The 16,791-nt window shown below is 52.1% G+C and overlaps 1 protein-coding gene across 8 annotated transcripts in view; it reads left to right on the forward strand.

Moving 5' to 3' along the window:
• The window catches only part of Kazn (kazrin, periplakin interacting protein), an 892,416-nt gene that overhangs the window by 776,883 nt on the left and 98,742 nt on the right, over positions 1 to 16,791 (forward strand). Inside the window, exon 1 of one of the 8 annotated variants that reach the window (XM_050120359.1) lies at positions 11,175 to 11,379. The exons of the other annotated variants lie outside the window; for them this stretch is intronic. The gene's annotated coding sequence lies outside the window, so the exon portion shown is untranslated. Of the gene's footprint in view, positions 1 to 11,174; positions 11,380 to 16,791 lie in introns of those variants that run through there. 8 annotated transcript variants of the gene reach the window in all.

Here is a 16,791-nt window from a genome sequence, read left to right on the forward strand (position 1 = left end):
CAACACCCCTCCCCCCTTCTAGAACCTTAAGAGGACTGCAGGGAGAGAGGTCAAGGCCATGCCTGTCAGAGTCCTGGGATCCCTTGGCGCCTGCAGACTCAGCTCCGGGATGGACCCAGAGCGTGGGAAAGGGGCTAGCCCTGTGCAAACTTGGGACGGTCCCTTGTGAGTTCTTAAGCGTCGGAGCTAGGGTTTTAGGGCTATCTGGTTCCGCGACTCGAGCTTGCCAATGCACTAACTACATGGAGAGAGGTCAAATCCACGTTTGTCGGGGTCCTGCAATACAGTGGCGCCTGCAGATCCACTTCGGGGCAGGACCCGGAGAAAGTGTGGGTAAGGGCCTAGCTCGCTGCAAAGTTGGGGCGACCCCCTGTCGTCCTGTGTTCTATAACCCATCTGGCTGCCGTAAGTCCGGAAAAAGAGTTCTCCTTCGCTCTAACCGCTCATATTTGCTGGAGTGGAGCAGAGAGATTGCTGACTTTCACATACACTTTAACTCCAGAAGAAATTGCAGCAGTGGGAAGCACAAGCGCCGAGGTCTAATTGCGAGTGCTTGGCCGATCCGCCCCAAGTAGAGTACAGTGGTTCTGTGTTAAAATGCGCCCAGTGGGTGCGCCCATTCCCGGCTCAGCTGTCTTCCTCCACCCGCCCCCAAGTTAAGTCATGGGGTGGGGGCAGGAACCCTGGATCCGCCTGTCTCCAAGGGGGAAACAATTTAGGTGGAAGTCTGCCGGCTTTTCCGAGAAGAGCCTGCCATCCTTCAGTCTGAACTTCTGAACACTTTTCCAGGAACAACGGAAGTGCACAGGATTTTTTTTATTAATTGTTGAGCACCTTACTGTGCTGAAGGAATTTTTGTGCAGTGTCCGTCCTGAAGCCCCACCTGGAAGTGACGCTGTCTTTATCTCTCCCGGCAGAGACAGACAGAACAACCCAGAGGCGGAGCCACTTAAAGCTCTCACCTTGGTGCTGGCAGCTCAGCTTTTATTTTGTCTAAGGCAGGGTCTTAGGACCATGCTGACTTTGAACTCCAGGTCCTTCTGCCATGCTAGGGCTACCGGCACTGGCTATCGACTGGCTTTGGCACCTCAGGTTCTGCCCGAGGCATGGTAAAACCTAGCATGTTGATGCTGCTCCCAGGCAGGCTGCTCCTGAGCTGGGGAACCCACAGAGTACCTGCCGAGTGATTCCTTCCTCTGGGAAGGAGCCAGCTGATGTACAGCGGCGCGCAGGTTAAGCGAGTTGTGTCATCTCTTTGAGACTTGGTTTACCCACCGTGGAAATGGGTACCCACTAAGGGGTGTCATCGTTTAGAAGATGCTGTGTCAACTAGGCATAGTGCCTCATACCGGTCGCCATTCCAGGTTCTCAGGAGACTGAGACAGTGAGGGTGTTGGGTTCTCTGGCCTGTCTGTGTCACACTGGGAGGTCAAGGCCACCCTGGGTAGCTCAGCCAGATCCTGCCTCAAAACAGAAAGCACAAAAAACAAACAAACAACAACAGCAAACCACAACTCAATGGTAGAGCACGTGCCCAGAGTGTTTGAGACTCTAGCTTTGCTCTCCAGTAGGAAAAAGAAAGGCAGACGAAATGGTTCAGTGGGAAATGGCACTTGCTGCCAAGCCTTGAGTTCCATCCCCCTGATCTACACGGTTGTCCTCTGACCACGCACGATGTGTCTGCCTCCCCCATCCATACACAAATTACGATTTTAAAATAAGAGAGGGAAGGGCGAGGGAGCACCTAGCCTGTGTCACCGCAGGTGCAGAATCAATATTAGTCCTGGCCTTCTCATACCTGGCATACTTGCAGTCCCACCTGTCACTCACTGCCCCAGGGACTCAGTTTCCCTGTAGGCTGTGATGCTATCTTCCTTGTCCCTGCCCTTTTGACCTGTGTGTGTCATGATGACTTTTGCCCCATCTGTAAAAATGCTTTAGGGCTCTCAGGCCAATGTGTTGCGGCCGTGGACACTGTTATTATGTCAACGTGTGGAAGATGGCTGGGTGGAGGGTGCAGCTGTTGACTCTGTGTCTGGATGGGCTCCGTTCCTGTGTTCAAAACAATGTCCTAATGGCATGCTGCACCGGGAGACGCCTGCCTCTTACATCTGAGACTGGTTGTTTGCCACGGCCCTCTCTCATCACGTGTCCCTAGAGGGGAGAGCGCGTTAGAGATGGCGGTTCCCAAACCACGGGCCTCATTGCACCTCTCTAGAGGGGAGAGTGTGTTAGAGGTGGCGGTTCCCAAATCACAGGTGGCATTCCTCTAGGAGACAAGGTCACACCAGCAGGCTGTCCAGAAAGTTCTGGCCCTTCCTTCTCCAAGTCACTCCCTTCCTCTCTGTTTCCCTTCCTCCTTCTCTTCCTTCCTTCTTTCCTCTCCCCCTTTCTTTCCTTTGCAGGGTCCTCTGTGGCCCAGTCAAACTTGATATGTAGCTGAGGATGACCTTCAATTTCTGATCCTCCTGACTCCACGGCCTGAGCCCTGGAATTATAGGCATGAGTCACCATGCCCAGTTTTATTCATTATTGGGAATCGAACCTAGGGCTTCATGTACACTATGCAAACGCTAACCTTAACTACGTCTTCAATGTCTCGTTTCTGGTCTTTTTTTAATTTAAGCTTGAATTCTTTTATTTATGTGTATGCATGTGTACCCTCAGAGGCCGGAAAAGGGGAATCGGATCGCCTGGAACTAGAGTCCCCAGTGGTTGTGAACCACCTGATGTGGGTGCTGGGAGCCGAACTGTGGTCCCCTGTGAGAGCAGCAAGTGCTCTTAACTGCTGAGCTGCCCGGCGTCTGCGTCTTCAAGGACAGTTTCAATGATATCTGGAGGCCGTTGGCAGCCAGTGCGGAAATGGTTTCTGTTTATGGGAGTTTTCTTCTAGGAAGGAAATGGGAATTCTTTGCCTTAGCACCACAGGCTGAAGTTGTTGAGGAAATAAACATTCCAGCCAGACTGTGTGGCCGATCTTCTTAGACTCAGCCGTTTGTCCCAAACTGGACCCGAAGCTCAGCTTAAGGCTCTGAAGAGATAGAGGCCTTGCTGGATGAGGCCTTCTGGGAGTGAACACTTTGCCTCAGGATGGAGGTCTGCACACCTTGACATTGCTTAGGAGGCCTGCCCTGAGATCCACAGGGTGATGGCCCTGAAATAGTTATAGCTCTGACCTCTAGGGTAAATGGACCAATGACCAGAGCAGAGGACACAAGCATTGACTGCCTGCCTGTTTAGTCCCCACCGCACCCCACCTCTCCCCAATTTCCTCTGACCTTGAGATACCTGACAGACCAGTTTGCCTGGGGGAAGTCTTGATTCCAGAGCCCCTGAAGAGTGAGCCAGGTGCCCACTAGGTGATCGTAACTGGGAACATGAATTGATTCGGCCTCTCGGTCATTGTCCATTCATTCGGCCATCTATTTGGAACACCTGCTAAGAGCCAGGTGCCATTAGAGCTGTCAGGACTATTGTAGCAAACAAAAGCAACTGCAGTCCATCTTCCAAGGCTCTTAGACTCCGTGGGAGGGGATTGCCCATAGGCACGCGTGTCTGAGACAGACAAGTCCAGGGGCCGAAAGTGCCGTGCAGAAAATGAAGCTGGGAGGGGATCTGGCTGGAGGGACAAGCTACCTGTTAAGAGAGTGGTTCGAGATAGAGGCATGTGTAGCGAGGCTCTTTGGGTGCTGAGTCCCTCAGGCTAGTTCCAAGTCTGTTTGGAAAAGAGCGTGTTTCTGTGGACAACAGTTTGTAGACAGAAATCTTGGAGGAACAGAAAGACCTTGTGCTGTTGTTTGGTTTTTCGAAACAGGGTTTCTGTGTGTGACAGTTCTAGTTGTCCTGGAACTTGTTCTTGTAGGCCAGGCTGGCCTCAAACCCACAGAGGTCCACCTGCCTCAGCCTTCCAAGCGCTGGGATTAAAGGTGCGCGCCACCACCGCTGGGCTCACTGTACTGTGCCTGAATAGGTAGACCCTTTATTAATCTTAAGGTCTTTTTTTTTTTTTCTTTTAACTTTTTTGTTTGTTTTTAAGACAGGGTTTCTCTGTGTTGCCCTGGCCATCCAGGACCAGGCTGGCCTCACACTCAGAGATTCGCTTGCCTCTGCCCCCCCGCCCCCGCCCCCCGCCATTAAAGGCGCCACCACTGCCCGGTTTCTTTTAAATTTCTATCTTACAAAAACTAAAAGGTTTGTCTACTCGCCACTCCTGGTTTGAGCAGTACCAGCGTTCACTCATCTCTGAGTGGCGCGTTAGCAATTTCAATGAGAGATCTTTCCACTACCTGCTCTGCAAAGGCCTACTAGGAAGAAGGTGAGAGAGTTTCCCTCCTGATGCCCCCAGCAGCCGTGCCACTAAGACCAACTGGCTTCATTTACCATCCCCATGGGGCAGGGTGGAATGGAGCTCACCGGGGCCCGGACTGTCCCTGTGATCAGGGCTGTAAACTGCCTTGAACGTTGGTTTCCCAGTGGCCACTGTGTCCCCCTGTGGTGGTTCAGTGCTTTGGACTGAGTCTTATCCTCCGCCAGGGCTGGTGGCCGCCTGGATGACAACACCAGTTTTAGAAATAAATGCACCGAGGTTAGAAGTCCTGGGTTCTGCTCCTTCCGAGCTGTGTGCCAGCCACTAGGTTCCTGAACATCCCAAGCCTCAGTCCCTTCTGTAAAGTGGAGAAGAGTTCTTTTACCCACTTGAGAGTTGGAGCTCACCAGAAGTCTAGTTAGTGTCCTTGCTACCCGAAGGGCCTGTTGCTACAGCCACCACCAGGGAACGGGAATTCCCAAGGTCTAAAGTACTGAAGTGTACGGAGCTGTGTGTGAAATGCCACGTATGTCATCGTTGTTACAGGTTTTCTTGTTGTGTGCGTGTTTTAGTCTCATGTAGCCCCAGCTTGGCTGTATTCACTATGTCGCCAAGTTTAACCTTAAGCTCCGAGCCCCCTGCCTCTTACCAATTTCCGGTAACAAGTTACCAGTTACCAGTGTGCTTCACGAGGCCTGTGGATATTGGGATTTGGTCAAGCAGGTGGCTCAGAAGGACTGGCTGCTGCTTTGGCCTTGTGAGTCATCGGGGATTCTCCGCATGGTTGTCGAACCCCCTTGACGGTCTGTATAATATTTCAGTTTGAGCTACCGGACCCACTTGTCGCTCAGCACTGGCGGAGGAAGGGTATGTGCTTCTTTTAATCAAGGCAAACAGCACCCACTACCCTGAGGTGCGGTGCGCCTCTGTCCTCGTAATAGGGCACGTTGTCAAAAATGGAAGATCAGGTGGATTTTCTAGCAGACAGGTTTTTTGCCCCAGCAGATAAGCCCGGCCAAACACATCATTAAAGCCGGCCAAAGCAATCACCTGGGAGCCCTGTGCTGGCTGAGTCACCAAGGGCTTAAACACTCCGGAGAGGCAAGCCAGGGTGAGGAGGTGCGCACGAGTGCGTGCATGTGCGTGTGTGTAGTTATTTTAATGGATTTGCGCTCGGTAAAGGCGTTGGATGCTGCGTGTGTCAGATGAGCACCTTCCAGGGAGGGGGGACGCCGGGATCACCGCCGATTCCCAAGGGCCACCTCCTCTGCAGCCCCTGTGCCAGCCTGCGTGATGGCGGCGACTTCAGGCTTTCTCTTGTCTGCTGCTTGGATGCTTTCAAAAGAGGCCAGATGGAGGACTCCGCTCACGGCGATTCCTCTCAGCTCTTACCCAATATCCACTGCCCTGCAGATGCTGCAGAACCCCCTGACCTGGAAGGAATTCCCAGCCAGGCAGGAGCTGCAGGTAGGTGAGACCCGCCCGACTGATGCCTCAAGCCCTGGCCTGGAGACCCTGAACCCTGGCTATGGTGGTGGAGGGGCAGGAAGGGCAGTGTGGTATCTGTCCCCAGGGTACATGCGGATTTGGGGGACTATGCCAGGGAACGCCCGTCACCTGGCAGCTGGTGGCTGATCTGCAGGTGCCTGGATTAGGAAGGTGGGTGGCACAGCCTAGTTTGGGCTGTAACTTTATCGCAGGCATTGAGTGTGCTTCGTGCCTTTTCATTGTGTGGGAGCTTCAGAAGGTCTCTCCCTGGAGGCTGACAAAGAGGTGAAAACAACCTCGGGGTCCCCTGGGAGCTTTGTTCCCACACCTACCCGCACAGCCTTGACACCAGGCTCCTCACTTTAAAACCCTGTGTGCTCAGGCAGGGAATAAGGTGCCCTTTCCTTAGGGCAGGGCCTGTTAATGACAAACTCATTTGCTGAGGGCCAACTGGGATTCGAGGGGTGCCCTGATGCAGAGGCTATGGTCTGTTGATTCCCATGGCCAGGAGTCAGCTGGCATTCTCCCCATCTCCCGGATGGAAGCACTGAGACCTAAAGAAGTTATCGGGCACCAAACGTCTTTTCCAGGTTCCGCAAGGCTGTCATTCCCTGTCGTTTGACCCAGAGCAGAGGCTGAGGGGTTGGAATCTGTGGACTTTCCTTTCTCTCTTTATGTTTTTAATTTTATGTTTGCTTTCTTTGGAGACAGGAACTCACTTAGCCCAGGCTGGCCTTGAACTTGGCACGTAGCTAAGGATGACCTTGAGTTGTTGGACCTCTTGCCTTCAGCTCAAGTGACTGAGCTGTAGTGTGTGTGTGTGTGTGTGTGTGTGTGTGTGTGTGTGTGTGTGTGTATGAGAGAGAGGGGGCGGGTCTCTTTCTAGAACAGGCAAGTTCTCCTGCTGTTCCAGCCTCCCAAGTGCTGAGATTACAAGTGTGAGCTGTGGAGCCCAGCCTAAGGGCTTTTCTTTCAGGCACCTGAGGCCCAGAGCTGATCCGCCTCTAGGAGAGCGTCCCATCCCCACTCACCCTTGCTGTTTGGGAACCCAGAACGCAGACTCTTGAGTAGAAAACCTGAGCAGGGCTGAATAAATCTGTTCCGTCCACATGGTGCTAACACTGAAGCCTGGGAAGGTGCCTACTCCAGGAAGCCATGGGTGGCGGTTTTCAGGGTCAGATGGGTCCTAATAAAAGACATATGAGGCCCTTGGGAGACACCCCTCTTCCCCCTTCATTGACCTCCTCCCAGGAGTCTGAAGCTGCTCGGATAGATCACAGTGGTCTGGGGTGCTGGCTGCTATATAGGGTTTGTTGTATTTGTTTTTTAACTATGGCTCTTCCATGCTGGCCTAAAACTCACCTTGTGGCGGAGGATGGTCTTGAGTAATTCTTTCTCCTCTTCCTCCCCCCCCCCTTCCTCCTTTACAAGGTCTCACTAAGTAGCCTTGGCTGCCCTGGAACTCTCTACCTACACTAGGCTGGCCTTGAACTCACAGAGATTCAAGAGTGCTTAAATTACATTGGTTTGCACTACTACACCACTAAGCTAGGAATCTGTGTTTAGGAGCCCTGAGTACTTTTGATGTCCTTTTTGAAACAGGGGCTCTTGTTTCAGACTGGCTTTGAACTTCTGACCCTGTTTTCACCTCCCAGTTCCTGGGATTACAGGCACTTGACAATACTGTTTTATTGTTGTTTCTTTGTTTGCAAAAACCCCGGGTCTTTGATTCCACAGACCAGACTTTGAAAAGTTTTGCCTTTTGGTTTTGGAGGCCATGCTATGCATTCTGACTTCCCTGTGTCCTAATATCATAATCAACAGAGTCCTTTTCTCTCCCATGGGTGTCAGTAGTAGACACACAGCCTAGTTCAACTCATGACTTTTGTGATCCCACCTCTCCTCCCCCCCATTTTTATCCGCACCCTGGCTTGTGTTCTTAGACTCTGACTCTACAGGTATCAGTTCTTGTGAGCTCACGAGCCCCCGCTGTGGTAGGACAGACAGCAGGGCGCTCAGATGCCCCACTTGGGGCCCCAGGCAACCCCCGGCATTCTTGCAGTCCCTGACTCTCAGGAGCCAGTGCCTGGCTGGGTGCTAAGGAGACTGAGGAAGCCAGCTCTTGTCTGTGATTCATCCATTCTTAAAGTTCTGGTCCCCATAGTCACCGGTGGAGCCTGTTTTTCCAGCCTCCTGGAGCCCAGCCTCCACCCGCCCTGCCCCACGTCTCTTTGGACGCCTTTGTTGTTGGAGCTGAGGTTCTGTGGAAGCAGACTTGTTCAGCTGTGCCCGCATTTCCTCAGCTCCTTCTCAGTTCTCTCTGCCCCAGGGAGGAGAACCACCGGGAAGGCTGTGTCCTTCATGCCCTTGGGAACTGTCTCTGTACCCTTGGGGTCAGAAACTTGGGTGGCGATAGGCAGACAGACCCTGCCTGTGACCCTCTGTATGCTGAGTCCCCAAGATGAGTGGACTCAAGTAAATTCTAGGGTGAGGTGGATTCCACAGATGCAGACTGGCCTTGGGCATCCTGCTCTTTCCTTCTGCCTTCGGGGACCATGGGATTAAACTCAGTTTGTCAGTTTGTCATTGAGCCAAACCTCAGAAAATGTTCGTTGAAACAGGGGCTTGCCTTTGTAACCTCGGCTGGCCTTGAACTCCTAATCTTTCACTGCCACCTCCCAAGTGCCAGGATTGCAGGTTGTGCGCCACTTGCTTGGCTGTTTGCAGTTGTAGCCTCTTTAAAGGGGGGAATGATTTGGGCCCTTGTCACCTCTTGGCCATGGTGTATTATTTGTGACTGCTCAGCTTTGGGTCTCCTCCTTGTCCTGGGCTACCTAGAGCAGAAAGGTGACAGATGCTTGACAGAGGACCTGGGTTTCACCAGGAGGCGGGGACTTCGCTAGTGCTCAGGGTACCAGGCAGGGCTCTGTTGTGCCCTCTAAGGGCAGCAACCTGGGGCTGTGATTTGGTTTGTGTTTGCTTCCTCACCCTGGCTGCCAGGTTTGACCTCTATGTCTCCTTTCTGATAAAGCATAAGAGGCTGGATTCCTGGGGTTTGTGGCTATATAAACGCCCACACACCACGAGTACGCCTTGCTGCCTGTGGGCTTCTAGTGTCTGGCCTGGGCTGGGAGTCATCACTGATCCAGGGCAGCCTTTTGTGGGGCAGATCCCTGCAGCTGTCCTTTAAAGCTCCTACAGGCAGGTAGGGTGGCACCTCCATCCATATCTTTCCAGGGGTCCTCTGAGGCCCTCTGCTACTCTGGCAACTGACGACAGAGGCAAGCTTGCATCCTGGGGACGGCCCTGAGGAAGGCAGACACTCACTGTGGGTACTGGAGCTGACGTAGGGCTGTCACCACAGTATGCCTTTCCTGCCATGGTCTTCAGGTGTGGGCACAAACATCTGCCCCGTGGGAATGCTCTGGAAGGGAACCCTCTTTTTATAATGTTGATAACAAAACCCAGCTTTTGCTCCCATGAGAATGGGAGAGGTTATTCTGAGCCAAATGTGGGTGACCAAGGCCCGGGTGGCCTTCAGTGAGATTCCATTTCCAGAGAACGTACATGAACTTTTATAGCTACAGAACAAAAGAAAGTCACGGATCAAAGCAAGTACCGAATCTATCCATGGGGACATCAAGTAGGTTGGTGGCCGCAGAGCAAGGGCTCAGAGATGCTATCTGCTGGCGTACTTCACTTTGAGGTTGGTGACAGCTGGGGTCGGCCAAGTCAATACATTCCAAACACCCTACCTCACAGTCACGAGCCCGTGAGGTCAGATCCAAGTAAATGGCTCCTGAATAGAGACATCTGAGGTGATTTCAGTTCTCAACCTGCAACGTCCCTTCTCTCTCCAGGCACACGTTCTAGTCAATTCACCATAGGGAAGTGAGGCACTCAACCGCGAGACGGGTGTCTGACAGGACTTTGTGAAGCCTGGACTGGAGAACTGGATTCAGCTAATTTGTACTTTGGGGAGCGGCCACTTATAACTGCTGGTCCACGCTTCAGGTGCAGTCACGACTCCGAATGTTTCTATGGTCTGTTCCAAATTGTTCATAAAAACTTAAGATGTTTGTTTTGCTGTGGTGGTTGCCTCAGGCCACCAGACCTGACTCCTGAGCTATCTGTCTCTGACTCAACCTGGGAGCAAGTCTTTAAATGTCACTTCCTAGACCCAGACAGGCATAAAAACAAAACAAAACAAAATCTGAAAATGGATCTTTCAATTGGGCGTCTTAAAGATCCTTTTTATCATTTTTACAGTGTGTGTGTGTGTGCGTGCACGTGTAGGGACTAGTAAAATGTATTTCATTGTCTATATAGGCAGTTACATCTTGGGTGAATATGTGTGTGATACTATGTCCTCCATGTTCTTCAGAGTTGATCGATATTTTTATTTCATAATTTAACAATTATACTGAGAGTGTTACTTCACATGGCCACATGGTACAACTTGGCAGAAGTGTGTGTAGGGCCATCTCGGTGATTGTTGTGATTTCTGTCCTAATCCCAAGCCAAGATTTATTGAACGAGTTTTACGAAGCTGAAGTCAGCATCTCAGATAGCATTTTTTTCAGAAGCAAGCATCTAGCAACACAGGCCAAGGATTTGCTGATTTGATGTGCACTAAAGGCATGCTTGGAGGAAAATATCAAAAGTCTTTGTTTTCCATAATTAAACTGTTAATGTTTCCTGCAAGAGCTGAAAGTTCTGTATGTCCAGGAAAAACACAGAAGTCTTGGCCCCGAGCCTAAGGAGTTTCACCCAGCCTGCATTGGCATTACATGGGTGAGGGCATGAATGGCTCAGTGGGCGTGTTGTGTGGTCAGACCCGAGCCTGCAGTGGTGTCTCAGGATGCAACACAGGCTAGTGCTGCCGGAAGCACCTCAGGTTCACGACATCCTTGATCTTGGGTGTGTGTGTGTGTGTGTGTGTGTGTGTGTGTGTGTGTGTATGTGTGTTCAGAAACCTTTTTCTGCTGACAGTTTTTGGTGTGATTTGGTTGTTGATTTTTGTTTGTTGTTTTTGATTTTTTTTAAATGGCGCTCACATGCAGAACCTACGTTAGGAAGCCATGGTGCTGAGGAGAGACATCCTGTGGGGTGTGGAGTGGAGTGTGTCTCCCTTGGTGTGTTTTCATTTCTTTTTGCCTAGACTTTGCTTTTTGCTCTGCCTGGTCTGGTGCTGTGGGGACCAGGCTGACCTTGAACGCACAGCCTCTTGGATCCTTCCACCCTCCTAGGGGCAGGCAGTAAAGACAGCCACACCCAGCCTTGCAGGTTTGTTTGGTTGTTATTTGTTTTGACTACTTGATCAGGTAGTTCCTCCACCGCTGTGGCGCCTCCTCCTCCTGGTCACTTTGCCTCTGCTTACCACTCCTCCTTCTCGTCCACCCTGACTGCAGGACCAGCTCAGGGTGACACCTCTCAGGTTCTCTCCCCCCATCTTTCTCTGGTCATTGCTGTCCTGGGTCAACTCAACACAGAACTCCTGGACCTGGCTCTTTGCATGTGGGGCTTGTCAGGTTGACTCGAATGCCACCCACCCCAGAGTGCCCGCTGCTCCAGTGAGGTCCTGGGTGAGTCTTTGCTGTGATGTCCTGTCACCCTGGTACTTCGTGGGACCGCTGTACACACCGGCCGCTGCTTTGGGCTGGGGGTGTTGGAGCTCCCTCTGTTTCCGAAGCTTTAGTCCTCTACAGGCATGTGTGCAGGGGAAATGCTAGATTAGGAAATTCAGAGATCTCTTCAGAGTCTAAGGACTGCCCAGGCTCTGGGGTGTTATATAACTGAACCCATCTTTTTCCGAAAATTCTGATCGCTGCTGCAATTGAGTTATCTGCTTATCCCAAGAGTCACTTGGATTCCTGGATGTGGGTTGAGGCTTGCTCCAGGTCAGGGACAGAGAAGGAGCAAAGCTGACTTTTTTTTTTTTTTTGGTCACGACTGACTTGGTACGTGGCAGTTCCTTGACTTGCAATGCAAGGAGCACAGGGCAATAACTTGGGTTACTTTCTTATTTTTTGTTTTTAACATCCTCAATTATTGATGATGCAAACATCTGTCTTGTCTGGGCCACTTAAAAACACCAGCTAGCTGTGCTCTGTGTGCGTGCGCGTGTGCGTCTGTGTGTGTTACGTTGCTTTGTTTTATGACCTCCACCCCTGCCTGTCCCGTGAGCCCAGGTACACACATCTGTCTTTCCTTCCACTCAGGCTGCCCCTGGGGATCTGGAGTATTTCGCGGGTGTCAGGAGAGAGGTCCCCAGCCCAAGGCCCACACAGTTTGTGGTATACATGGTTTGAAACGGGCAATGGAGGGAAGGGAAGAGCTCCAGTTAGCTGAAGAGAGCCGGGCAGGAAAGCTGACGCAACGGACTGAAGAGCGCAGGACCTGCTCGAAACGTTTTGCCTCCAGGCCTCTGTTTTCTGGTTTTGAGGTTTCGGTGCTGGGCATAGAACCCCCCAAGCTCTCAGGCACCCCAGCCTCAGCTTCACCCCACCACATCCAGTGTTTGTCCCCCATCACTTCAAGCTTTCCCTTATTGAAGTCAGCCGCTTTTCTGTGATCACCCTGCGGTCAAGCTGGAGCCCGCGTTCTGGCAGCTTCATTTTCCCATGGAGGCATCCAGCAGGCTCGCAGACAGCACCCAGGGCAGTCCTAGCCTGACCCTTCTCTGCCTGTGGCTTGTGCCAGCATGACTGTCCCAGGGAGTGCATCTCCTGGGCTTCTAGAGTAGGTTGGAGCCACCCTAGCTGCTGGGGTCTGCAGTCCCTGGCACTCACCGGCTACATTCCAAAAGGCCCTGGGTTAAAGATGTAAAATGTTCCGTGTCAGGAGACCTGGTCTAGGATAGGAGCCGAGTAAATCCTGCACAGCCCTTGCCTTGCTCGCTGCTCTTGGGCCCACAGTACCAGGCCTTGTATTCTGTATTCTGTCCAGCTGGCTGTGAACTGGGTGGGCGGGGGGGGGGGGGCACCGAGAGCTTTCATTTACATTTTTCAAATGCTTTCCCCCTCCGCTCTCCCAAGAGGCAGCTTGCAAATTGGAAGCAGCCTGACCTTTGAACTGCTGGGGGAGCCAGACAGCCAAGGTCTGGGACAGGGAAGATGGGAGATGCTATCGGGATATCAGCAGCCACTCCAGGCGGGAAAAGAAGACACATCCCTGGCCTTAAACTGGAGAATGCCAGGAGAGGATTGCTGTGTTGAACTCCTATATTAGTACTGTGTGGGACAGCCAGCCCCTAACTGCTGGAAACCCTACTCTGAAAGACCTGTCACCAAAGAATGTTCTACCTGAGGTGTGGGGACAGAAGGCCCAGAGGTCATCAGGGACAGTGCTGCCAGGCAGGAGGAAAGCCAGAAGGTCATGCGGGTCTCAAAGAAGGAGCAGGAGGGAGGAGAGTGTCCCAGCGGTGTGTAGTACTTCTCACCTGCCAGAATGTTCTTTGATGTAGAGATTCATTCACTCTCTCATCAACCTTGTAAGGTAGAGGAGGGCACCAAGACCTAGAGAGGCATTTCTGACTTTCTGGGGCTCTTCCTGAGTGGCAGACACTCAACCTAAACACCTGGGGCTGAAGCCTCTTCCTCACCACTGGGCAACATTGCCTCTGGGGAGGTTCCCAAAGGCAGAAGTCACACAGAAAGCTCTGTGGTGGGATCAGGGTTCCCCGGGACTCCCCCTCACCCCATTGTTCCTTCCTCTTCCCAAATCCCACATTTTTCTGGGTCCTGGTTATACATTTGACTCATGGACCACTTTGCCCAGAACCCCCCCCCCCCAAACAAAAAGAAAATGTTTTTCTTGTCCTTTTCTGATTTTTCCCCCCTCTTTTTGTCTTTAGTTCGGGACTCCTTTAGTCCAGGCGGCTTTGATTTCTCTCTGTAGCCCAGGATGACCCTGAACTTCTGACCCTCTTGCCTCCACCTCGATACTAGAATGAAAGACACGCTTCATCACGCTGGGGTTTGAAATCGCGACCTCGTGCATGCTAAACACGCACTTGACCAAGCGCGCCACCTCTCCAGCTCAGCCCAAGGAAGCATTTTTTAAAAATAGCTTTGTTCATGTTTAGTCCTGCAGGATGTGGCTTCCTGGAAGGAGGGGTGCAGTAATGGGGTCCCCAGTGGCCTCCCGTTTTGTAGTGCCCAGAAGCTGATGGCAGAGGGCTCAAGATGTGGCTAACCAATTTGGAACTGATAGGGTCTTAGGAGAACACAAGTGAACAGAGCAGCCTGGGGAGACTTAGGTGTGCCCAGGAGGCCGCAGGCTGGAATAGGAAGGGGTGGACAGGAGGAGGTGGAGGGCCAGCCTCAGGCTGCACCACCCACCCTGTATGACTAGGCTGAATCACCATTTATCCTTCTAATGAGAACAATAAAGCACACCACTGGGTTGAAATCATAAACATAATAGACGTGAGGGCACTTTGAAGGCAAAGTTAAAAGCCACATATTGGGATTTAACAGTCTGGGCCCATTGCAGAGCTTCCTGGGCATAAGGGCACCATCTTGTCCTGTGAGGTACAGGCAGCTGCTTCTCCTGTGTCTTGTGGCTGGTCTGAATCCCAGGCTTCCTAGGACTGGGTGTTGGGGAGCACCTTGGGAGATGCCTGCCAGCCAGGTGAACAAGACCCACACTCACTGGCCTGCACTCGTGTGTCAGGTCCTTCTTTATTCCTGTTTTTCTTTCCTTTGTGCCTAAATTTTCTCACTGAAGGAGCCTTGAACCTCGGATTCTCCAATTAGTCTGCTTCTGCCTCTTCCACCTCTTCCGCCGGACTTAGAGTTACACCCTGCCATATAGGGAACTGAACCCAAAGCCTCATGCATGCTAGGCAGGTTCTCTACTCAGTTCAGTCTGAGGCTGGAAGTTTTCATGGCCTTCTGCATCGCAAAGAGAGAGCCCTGGAGCTGCAAAATTCCTAGAAGGCCTCTAGGTACTCCCTCTGCTATAGTCCAGGCTTGCTGGGGACCAGCAGGGTTCCTGAGAGCCTCTTCCCCTCAGCTGGGCCTGCTTTTTCTCAGCCTCAGGTAATTTTTCAATTAACTTGATTGGCTAGAGACCCAGGCACCCTGGAGTGTGGGAAACAGACCCAGGCCGGAAGTGCCCCCTCTCCTCTGGCTGAACTGGGCTTCCAGAGAGAGGATCCTATTTCATGTGGGGAGACCAGGATGTGATCTGGTGCCCCCTCTGAGACATCCCAGATGGCGCCTTCTGGGAATCCCAACCACTTGGCCATGGTGGAGGCTGTGCTCCTTCCCCCGCCCCAGCCCTTGGTGAGTCCGGACCAGTCTCTCGTAAGTGTCTTTACTGTTACACCGTTTATAAAGTTGGCCCTGACATTTTCATAAGTGAAACATTTAAACTATGCGGAGCGTATTTTATTCCCTCCTGAAGCAGCTGTTCAGTCAGGCCGGAGAATAACGAGGAATGAGTTACACGGTTTGAAGGGGCCTGGCGGTGTTCTGAGCTCTGCATCCCGGAGAGCCTCCCTTGGGGTTGGAGATGAGTGTCTGCTGTGGTCCCACAGCCGGAGGCATCCTCCTTGCTTGTCTACAGGTCCTGCTGACCCCTAGCTGGCCCAGACAGCTGGCTGGCTACCTGTGCCGATTGAATTGAGGGCTGATTCTGTGCTAGGCGTTTTTGCAGGGAGCGTTGTCATAACAGCTCTGGGAGCCAGGGCCTACTATAATAACACCTATTCTCCATGCAAGGGAAAGAAGAGTAACTTTCCAGGGTTTGTGTGTCTGTTTATACGCGGTGCCCACAGAGGCCAGAACAGGGCATCAGATCCCTGGAGCTGGGGTCGGAGACGGCTTTAAGTTGCCTGGTATAGATGCTGGGAACTGAACTTGGTCCTCTGAATGAGCAGCACGTACTCTTAACCCCTGAGCCATCTCTCCAGCAAGAGTCAAAATTTGGACCAGGGAGTTGACTTCAGCATCGAGGCTTATCCTGTTCGCCGTGATCATTTTCACAGGGGACTGAGGGAAAGGAATCACAGGTCACAGGGCAGCAGGCAGCACCCAGTACTTGTCTCTGTGGCCCCTCTAGCTTTGGGACTTGTTCAGACCAGTCTGGACTTGGTTTTAACGCTTGCCTTAGGGGAGTGCACCAAAGCAGGCATTTCAGCTCTGTCTCCGCTGTGTGATGGGAGCCCACACCCAGCCCAATGCCCACTTCCCTGGGTGTGATGCCTGTTTCCCTCTGTGTGCCCCAGAAGGCTTGACAGGCACTGATGGCCTTGAGGTGACATTTGAGATTGGCTTAGACTCTCCAAGCCCAAGTGTATTCTAGATTGGCTTCCAGTTTGTAATGGCAGGTAGCTTAGTGGTCAAGGGAATGGACCTAGCTAAACCCTTCCTCTGGGTCTCAGTTTATCTGTCTATGCAATGGGAACAGAAGCCTGTTCTCTTCCCCTAGCCCATGGCTACCCAGAATTCCTCAAAGCTAGTCAGAGTAGCCGGGCGATGGTGGCGCACGCCTTAAATCCCAGCACTCGGGAGGCCGAGGCAGGCGGATCTCTGTGAGTTCGAGACCAGCCTGGTCTACAAGAGCTAGTTCCAGGACAGGCTCCAAAGCCACAGAGAAACCCTGTCTCGAAAAACCACAGAACAGCCATGATCAAGGACCTTAATTTCTTTAGTGCAGGTACTCGGTAGGCAGAGGCAGGAGTTTATTGATTTGGAGGCCAGTCTGGTCTATGGAGTGAGTTCCAGGACAGCCAAAGAGACAGAGAAACCCTGTCTCCAGGCCACTCTCTACCCCTCAAAAAACACTACACAAGCCTTTTAATCTCTGCACTTGGGAGCCAGAAGCAGATGGGTCTCTGATCCCAGCCAGTTTATGTCTTTAAAGCTGTACAGCCTTGGGGTGAGAGATGACTCAGCGGTTAAGAGCACTGACTGCTCTTCCCAGACATAACTCAAGATTGATTCTCAGCACTCAATGGCAGCTTACAACGGTCTCTAATTCCATGTTCC

The sequence above is a fragment of the Alexandromys fortis genome, unplaced genomic scaffold (genome assembly GCF_014885135.2).
Source record: "Alexandromys fortis isolate MF-2015 unplaced genomic scaffold, M_Fortis_MF-2015_v1.1 scaffold_174, whole genome shotgun sequence".
Classification (NCBI taxonomy): domain Eukaryota; kingdom Metazoa; phylum Chordata; class Mammalia; order Rodentia; family Cricetidae; genus Alexandromys; species Alexandromys fortis.